Raw genomic sequence first — 8,393 nt, 5'->3', positions numbered from 1 at the left:
CCGCAGTGGCAGTCTATCGTCGGTGTGGCCACGCGGTGGCGCTGTGGCGTTATGAAAACTATGGTGGCCGTCTATCATCGATAGCTAAAGCTTGCTTAATATGGCCACGTGGTGGCGCTGTGGATGTGTAGATCAGATGATGCTGTATAGTTGGATAGGCAGGTACATACAGGTCTACAGACAACCTACAGCTGTCTTCCATGTTAGAAGCTGCTCATAGCCTACAGAGGGCTGCACTAATGCCATCTAATGGGTACCTGCACCCAATGCGGATTACACACATTTTTCCTGCGCCAATTTTCATTCTGAAAGACCACAGTGTAATACAGTCCCAGCAAAGTGAACGAGGCTATACATAATTCATGCCCACTGTGCTTTTCTTTACGCGCGGAAATTGAGCTGCAGTGCGGATAGGGTGGCCATCTTGCCCGTACGTACTTACCAACGTTTCAGTTGGTAAAATTGGGACATATAGGTCCCTGCCCAGGAACACCCACTTATGGGTGGGGTTTATGTTAGCCCTGCCTATTTTCAGCCCAGCATATTGCAAATTTGCCTGGACTGTCTCTGAAAATTTGGGACAGCCTCACCAAATTTGAGACAAATTGGCTACTTTGCTTCCCCAACCAAAAATACCAGCCGAGTATATGCAGGTAAATAGGGGGCGTCATTTGAGGCATGGCCTAATGCAGGGTGTTATTTGACAATAACGGTTTAATTATATTTTACAGTTTAGCACCTTTTTACAAAAATAAATAAAAAATAAAAATAATTTGCTGTGGTTTGTAATATAAAATGTGGACTAAAATGACACTCCATCCTCAGGTGTTATGAATGAGCTGTTATGGAGAAGCAAAAATCCACCAAACCAGGAAAAAGCCACCTAAGGGTCCATTCACACGTCCGCAAAATGGATCCGCATCCATTCTGCAATTTTGCGGAACGGGTGCAGGCCCATTCATTTTCAATAGGGCCGGAATGTGCTGTCCGCATCCACATTTGCGGATCCGCACTTCCGCATCCGTGCTTCCGTTTCCGCAAAAAAATAGAACATGTCCTATTCTTGTCCGCAATTGCGGACAAGAACAGGCATATTCTATTAGTGCCGGCAAAATGCGGAACGTACATTGCCACTTTCCGTGTTTTGCGGATCCGTGGCTCCGTGTATCCACAAAACACGTTGCGGACGTGTGAATGGAGCCTTAGTGTGCAGCCCTATGCAAGAGCCTAGTTTTCCCTGGTCAGTGCTGTAAAACTAAGGCCCCATTCACACGTCCGCAATTTCGTTCCGCATTTTGCGGACCCATTCATTTCTATGGTGCAGCACGATGTGCTGCCCGGATATGGAATTGCGGACGAGAATGGCATATTCTATTAGTGCCGGCGATGTGCGGTACGCAAAATGCGGAACGCACATTGATGTGTCCGTGTTTTGCGGATCTGTGAATGGACGTTACAGTTACACATTACAGATTATGTGAATAGACCCTAATAGAAGACAATGGTTTCTGCACTTAAAGGGATTTTCCCATCTCAGAGAATGGGGCAATATCGCTAGGATATGACCCCATTGTCTGATAGGTGTGGGTCCAACCTCTGGGACCCACACCTACTCCGAGAACAGAGCCCTGAAAGTCATGGATGGTGCACTGCTCATGTGCAGCCCCCCTCCATTCATTTCTATGGGGTCGCCAAAAATAGCTGAGCACTGGCTCTGCTATTTCCGTCGGCCCCATAGAAATGAATGGAAGCAGTGGCCACACAAGAGCGTTGTGCTCCCATTTACTACTACGGGGAGAGCACTTGGTGGTGGCCGGAACCCGGAAAACCCGGGGTCCTCCGGGCACCGCATTCCCCGCTCTGTTCTCCTAGCGATATGCCCCCATTGTCCCAGATGGGAATACCCCTTTAAAGGGGTTGTCCAGGTTCAGAGCTGAACCCGGACATACCCATATTTTCACCCTGGCAGCCACCCTGATGTTAGCATCGGAGCAGCTCATGCTCCGATGCGCTCCCTTGCCCTGCGCTAGATTGCGCAGGGCATGGGCTCTTTTGTTTACAATAACTGGGTGGAGGCTTCAGATGGGCGGGCTTTAGCTCTGCCCTAGCCGTTTTACTGGCAAGGGCAGCGCTAAAGCCCGCCCATCAGTGCCGGTGACATCACCAGGCTTCCTGGCAGCCCCATGGAGAACCTGGTTCATCACCAGAACTCCTGAAAATGCCTTTGCCCTGTGCGAATTAGCGCAGGGCAAAGGAGAGCATCAGAGCATGAACTGCTCCAATGCTCAAGTCAGGGGGGCTGCCGGGGTGAAAATGCTCTGAACCCAGACAACCCCTTGAAGAGTCCCCACTGATTTTATATATAGAGTCAGTGTTATGAAGTGGAGAATCCCCAAGAACTAATCTGTATGTTTGGGGACACCCCTGTGTATTTAAAGGGAACATGTGACATTGCACATGGTGTCTGAGCTGCAGGCAGCATTTTATAGAGCAGAAGGAGCTGAGCAGATCAATATATCATTTTATGGGAAAAGATTTAGTAAAACTTGTAATTTATACGTTTAAATTCCTGCTCATTCTGGTATTTGAAGTCAGGGAGGCGGTCCTATCATTGACTGACAGCCTTCCCTCTATGAGGAGGTCCTATCAGTGATTGACAGCCTTCCCTCTATGAGGAGGTCCTATCAGTGACTGACAGCCTTCCCTCTATGAGGAGGTCCTATCAGTGATTGACAGCCTTCCCTCTATGAAGAGGTCCTATCAGTGATTGACAGCCTTCCCTCTATGAGTAGGTCCTATCAGTGATTGACAGCCTTCCCTCTATGAAGAGGTCCTATCAGTGACTGACAGCCTTCCCTATATGAGGCAGACCTATCAGTGATTGACAGCCTTCCCTCTATGAGGAGGTCCTATCAGTGACTGACAGCCTTCCCTCTATGAGGCGGTCCTATCAGTGATTGACAGCCTTCCCTCTATGAGGAGGTCCTATCAGTGATTGACAGCCTTCCCTCTATGAGGAGGTCCTATCAGTGACTGACAGCCTTCCCTCTATGAGGCAGACCTATCAGTGATTGTCAGCCTTCCCTCTATGAGGCAGACCTATCAGTGATTGACAGCCTTCCCTCTTTGAGGAGGTCCTATCAGTGATTGACAGCCTTCCCTCTATGAGGAGGTCCTATCAGTGACTGACAGCCTTCCCTCTATGAGGCGGTCCTATCAGTGATTGACAGCCTTCCCTCTATGAGGAGGTCCTATCAGTGATTGACAGCCTTCCCTCTATGAGGAGGTCCTATCAGTGATTAACAGCCTTCCGTCTATGATGCAGACCTATCAGTGATTGACAGCCTTCCCTCTTTGAGGAGGTCCTATCAGTGAGTGACAGCCTTCCCTCTATGAGGAGGCGGACCTATCAGTGATTGACAGCCTTACCTCTATGACAGTATACACAGCTGTCAGTCACTGATAGGGCCGCCTCCTGGACTTCAAAGCTCAGAACAAGCAGGAATTTAAACGAATGGAATGCAAGTTATACTGAATCCTTTCCCACAAAACTATATATGAATCTGCTCAGCTCTGCAGAATTATTCGCATTTTCATGGTGATAGGTACCTACTTTTAAATTGTCTCTGCGGGTTTTGAACACAGGACCTTCTGTATTGAAGACAAAGACCCTTTGAGCCACAGAGCCCAATGCTATAAATAGGAAGATTTTCTCCAGAGTTTCCAGAGCAATGGTCCATGAAAATCACTGGCAGAAGAAGGGTGCCATATGTGTTGTGCTAGTGGTTTTTATGGACCCATAGACTCTAATGGGCATGTTTGATCCGCATCACAGACCAAAGCAGTGCAAGTCTCGATGTTTTTTCCCACTGACCCGCAGTTACTGGTGTGTAAATAAACTGATTCAAATCTCTGGGTATGTGTGTTGTCTGGAGAACACAGAGCTTTAGGCCACCTGCACCTTTGCGGAATACCTGCCGTTTTTCCACGCGGTACCAGTACAGTACCAGTAAAGTGTATGACATTACACAAATGTTATGCACACTTTTCTGCCTGGAAATTGACCTGCCGTGCGGATTTCCAAATCTGCAACATGTCAATTATGTTTGCGGGTTTAGCTGCAGATTTCACCATTTTCCAATGAACTGTGAGATCTGCCGCTAAACTGCATCTAATTTATGCGGATCTTATGTGTGTTCGCCCACACGGATCTGTGTACTGTCCTTGGAGAACACGGACTGCACACGTTTGTGATTCACTTACGTGTGAAGGACACCTTAGTAAGCTCAATGGAAAAAAAAAATCTAACTGGATTTCATTATTATATAATAAAAAAAAGCATGAAAAGAAAATCTGCCCATAGAAAAGTGAGCGCTGTAAGGCCCCATGCACACGGGCCAGTGACCACGCAAAAATTATGAGACATGTCCTATTCTTGTCCGCTTTGCGGACAAGAATAGGCATCTCTATAATGGGCCTCCTGTTCCGTTCCGCAAATTGCGGAAGGCACATGGGCGGGATCTGCAATTTGCGGACCGCAAAAAAATGGCACATTCGTGTGCATGAGGCCCTATAGAAAGTGCATGCTGGTCAAGTTACACGTCTGGCTGGAGGGAAGGGGTTAGGTAGAGAAGTTTGCATGGGGGAGGGTAGCTGTTTAAATGTTTGCCTCAGGCAGCATGAAGGTTATTTGCTTCCTTGGCCCTGACTACAAAGCACTGAGGAAAGGGGGGGGGGGCAAACCCAACCCTTGCATCAGGGCCCATGAGCCTTTAGCTACGCTACAACAGCATCTGGAATCCGTGACTAGACTTTTATGCAGTGTTCTGAACAGCTAGGTGTGAATATAACCTTGCACGTTAAAGAGCACTTAAAAAATTCCCCTCATGATAAACCTTCCCCAAGTGTGAAGGAAGTCGCACATGGCAATGCTGCGCATATTAGCTCGAACAGACGTACAGCTTGCACTACGGGTCCATAATATGAAGCATTAAGAGTGTCAGCGTATAGTACTTCTCTGAAGCGCCATAGTATTCTCCAGAAGCAATGCTCTAGAGGAGAATGCTTCTGTTATATAGAATTAGATGAGCTCTATTTTGGGATATGCTAAACGTGGAGGCCTTGGGGCCTTACAGGATACAGCCTATGCAGCTTCTCTGGTGCCTAAGGAGAGGGGCCACAGGACAGGGCTTTTCCACCCTCCCCATTCCTCCTGGGAGCTCTCCCTCTCCACCACAGAAGGCAAGGTGTAAGGGCTCCGTGCCCGTGCTGCAGTCCGCAATGAACGGGCACCCGCATGCAGATCGCGGATACATTCACTTGTGCATGCACTACTTTTATGCAGTGCGGAGGCACGGCCAGAAACACCATGGAAGCATTCTGTAGGGTTCCGATTCGTGCTTCCGCACCGCATCTCTGGGTCAAGTGAAAGGGTCCTCATCCGTGATGCGGAATGCACACGGCTGGTGACCCGTGTATTGAGGAACCACCGTATGCGGTCCGCAGCATGGGCACGGAGCCCTTACGTTCATGGGTATGAGCCCTAAGAGATGGGAGTATGTGAGTGGTGCTGCACAGCAAGGCCTGAGTGTAGCCACCATGAGACTAAGGCCCCTGTCCCACGAGCGAGCATTCTGCGCGGTTGCAATGCGTGATGGGAACGCATTGCGCCCGCACGGAATATGGACCCATTCATTTCAATGGGGCTTTGTACATGTGTGTTGGTTTTCACTCCTCACTTGTGCATTGTATGAAAATCACAGCATGTTCTATATTCTGCGTTTTTCACGCAACGCTGGCCCCATAGTGAATGGAGCTGCGCGAAAATCGCATCCGCAAGCAAGTGCGGATGCGATGCGTTTTTCACAGATGGTTGCTAAGAGATGTTGTTTGTATACCTTCAGTTGCGCAAAACGCATTAAATCACATTGCACCCGTGCGATAAAAACTGAACGCGATTGCAGACAAAACTGGACGACTGTGCGAAATTGCGCACTTTTCACTAAACGCATTCGCTTGAGCAGACCTACCAACACCTGCTCAGCTCCATTCATCCCCAACCTACCCGGAAAGCAGAGCCAGATCTGATCTCCTACAACTGGGAAGACTTGGCGGCGATACCCCCTGCCTCCCTACCAACTCCCAAAGAACTTCATCGACTGGTTCTGGGAAGACCTCCCGACGGCAGGTAGAGATGGAACCGAAGTCTCTCCACCGGCCCTACAGGGATGCTGGGCAGCTAGCCCAGATCCCCAACTACAGCCAGCGTTACCCGGAGTCCAGACAGTCCGTCTGACCCCCAATCGGCAGCTTACCTTACAGGGAGAGATGACAACCGGTCTCTCTCCCCAGTGGCAGACAGGATCACAGGGAGAGGAGATTGTTGGTCCCCAGTCCCTGCAGCCACCAGCATCACTGGGAGTGGAGATGGTTGCACCTACCCAGCACCAGGCAGCGTTACCGAGAGTCGAGACAGTATCTAATTGGTAGATCCAGTAAACCTCTGGTTTTTGGAGGCTACTGAATCGAGGAGACGGGTTTTTGGGTATGTGGTCGATAGGTGTAAATTTCAATGGATGTTTCTCATTATCAGGCGTGGACACGCAATGTCTAGAGACGCTGTGTTTTTGGTATTGTCTCTGGATATTGGAGGCCACACCCACATTCGATTAAATAGATTACAAAGCTGGATTGGCACGTAATATAGTGTTTTATTTCAAAGGTTATCCCATTTTTGTTTAATCCTGTGACATCATAAGGTCTCTATGGTGTGTGTCTAAACTCCATCGACCATTTGAAGCAGATATTTAATATCTACATCCCTCACAACGTCACAAGGCCCCTACTAAGGATGGAGTTTAGATACAACCATAAATTAAGCAGAGAAACACGCTCAGTGCTCCCTCTGATTCCGCATTATGGTGATTTCAGTCACATTTGCATTATAAATGTAATAATTAAATAATATAATACGCACTTTACTGTGTTTTGTTATGCGTGTGATCACCCGCCGGTCCATAGGAAAATTGTCTTGCATGAAACTGGTCCGGTTGGGGGCCGTTGCTCTAGCAAGATCAGAGCGGAAGCACTTGAGCGTAGGGGTTTTGAACGGAATTTAACTTTTTTTTTTATTGTTTCAATAAGCTACTTTTTTTTTTTTTTACTTAACAACCATTTTAATGAGCCATACATGGGAACGAAACGCCACATCCATAATAAAATATATGAAGGACAAACTGACCAGAAGAGTTATGTAAAGATATTTTATTAAGATATTTCAGTGTCATGTGACATCATTAGTTATCACTATACCTAAAAGAAAAAATACATTTACATCTTGTACTGCCAAGGCATACCTGAGTCTTCCAGAGACCTGCTGACATTAAAGGGAACCTGTCACCTGGATTTGATGTATAGAGCTGAGGACATGGGTTGCTAGATGGCCACTAGCACATCCGCAATACCCAGTTCCCATAGCTCTGTGTGCTTTTATTGTGTAAAAAAACTGATTTGATACATATGCAAATGAACCTGAGATGAGTCCTATCACTGACTCATCTCACGTACAGGACTCATCTCAGGTTAATTTGCATATGTATCAAATCAGTTTTTTTACACAATAAAAGCACACAGAGCTATGGGAACTGGGTATTGCGGATGTGCTAGTGGCCATCTAGCAACCCATGTCCTCAGCTCTATACACAAAATCCCGGTGACGGGTTCCCTTTAAGATGGACACACACGGTCACTCTGCCACTTATTACGTGGACATAGACTGATATTAAAGGGGTATTCTGGTTACATTAAGGTACCTCCTTTCCCCAGGCTTGGGGATAACTATTAGATCGGTGGGAGTCCTACGTATATAAGCTGTACTAGGCTATCTTCAGATCTCCCATAGAAATGAAGCGCCTGAGTACATGTCCAACTGGCTGCTGCCTCCACAGGGTAAGAGGCCCCCGTTCTCATGATTGGTGGGAGTCCCAACTGTAGGACCCCGACCAATCTAATAGTTATCCCATATCCCTTTAAGTTGTTCTCTTTTGCAAAGGTGATAAAATGATATTGTTCAGTAGCATCTTTTTGTAACCACCACCAATGGTCGCCAGTAAAAGAACCTGTTCTTGTTCTTATTTCTTTGTCCTGCTCACTGAGAAGGCCGCACATGCTCAGTTTCATCCTTCAACTACCTCCTAAGCTGTGATACGCAGAGCACAGAGACGCCTCCGGGGCTGCAGCAGAAAAGACACTCCCATTGAGCTGTCAAATCTAGTAGAGCAATAAATGTGGAGATCTTTGGATCCATGTGAGGTACAGGGCTGGTTCTATCTTTGTTAGAAAGAGATTGTCATGTACTCTATGATGTCTGATTTTCAGTTTTTATATTAATCATG

Source organism: Bufo gargarizans, chromosome 2 (assembly GCF_014858855.1).
Source record: "Bufo gargarizans isolate SCDJY-AF-19 chromosome 2, ASM1485885v1, whole genome shotgun sequence".
In the NCBI taxonomy this organism is placed as follows: Eukaryota; Metazoa; Chordata; class Amphibia; order Anura; family Bufonidae; genus Bufo; species Bufo gargarizans.
Note: the sequence above shows the minus strand (reverse complement) of the source record.